The sequence below is a fragment of the Vombatus ursinus genome, unplaced genomic scaffold (genome assembly GCF_900497805.2).
Source record: "Vombatus ursinus unplaced genomic scaffold, bare-nosed wombat genome assembly UNPS02014962.1, whole genome shotgun sequence".
Taxonomy (NCBI): Eukaryota; Metazoa; Chordata; class Mammalia; order Diprotodontia; family Vombatidae; genus Vombatus; species Vombatus ursinus.
Window position 1 is genome coordinate 83,839 of NW_020954740.1, and position 1,316 is coordinate 85,154.

The window sequence follows — 1,316 nt, forward strand, 5'->3', positions numbered from 1 at the left end:
AGGGGTACTTTTGAGAGGTGGGAGTGATCTTTTTTTTATTTTATTTTATTTTATTTTTTTGGTGAGGCAATTGGAGTTAAGTGACTTGCCCAGAGTCACAGCTAGAGTTACTTGTCTGAGGCCAGATTTGAACTCAGGTCCTCCTGACTCCAAGGTCAGAGCTCTATCCACTGCGCCACCTAGCTGCCCCCTTATTTTTTCTTTTATTGTATTTTCATTTTTAGTTCCATGGGGCAACTAAGTGGTCTGGTGGATAGAGCACCAGCCCTGAAGTCAAGAGGACCTGAGTTCAAATTCAACCTCAGACCAAACACTAGATGCATACTAGCTGTGTGACCCTGGGCAAGTCCCTTAACCCCAATTGCCTAAAAATTTAAAAAAAATAATAATTTTCAGTTCCAAATTCTCTTTTCCCTCCACTTCTTCCCCTCCTCATTGAGAAGGCAAGAAATACATCCATTATACTTATGAAGTTATGCAAAATATATTTCTACATTATGCATGTTCTAAAAAAAAAAAGCAAGACATGACTATTATGGATATGTTTCGCATGACTACTCATGTATAATCTGTATTGAATCTCTTGGCTTCTCAATGAGGGGAGTGGGGATGGGGAGGGAGCAAGGGAGAGAATTTGGAACTCAAAGTTTTATAAACAAATGTTAAAAATTGTTTTCGCATGTAACTGGGGGAGGGAAATAAATAAATATTTTTTAAAAAGCAAGAAAAATAAAGAGAAAAAAATGTGCTTCAATCTGCACTGTGAGTCCATCAGTACTCTAGCTGGAGGTAGATAGCATTTTTTCATCATGAGTCCTTTGGAACTGTGATGAATCATTGTATTAATCAGTTACTAAGTTTTTCACAGTTGATTTTCTTTACCATATTGCTGTTACTATGTTACTATGCACATTGTTCTTCTGGTTATGCTCATTTCACTTTGTATCAGTTAATGTAAGTCTTCCTAGGTTTTTCTAAAAGGCTGGGAGAGGACAAGGAGACAGAGCAAAGTCCAAAGCTGAGGCCAAGATTTTTCCTTCTTCTTCCTTCCCCCATATCATCTCTCATGTCCCTACCAAGTTGCTTCTCAATAGTTTCAACTAGATTGTCACTCCTCAATTTCTGGAATTTGATTCCTTCTTAACTCACTCAATAATTATAGATGATTACTGAGGTGTGGCCAAGTTTCTTTGGGCTATCTAAATATATTGTATGCAACATTTTCCTAGTTCGGAGGTCTTTTAGCACTTCTAAGGCCTATTAGTGATTGACTGATTGTTTGATTACCTAGTTAAAGTATCAAAACTAAATGGGTA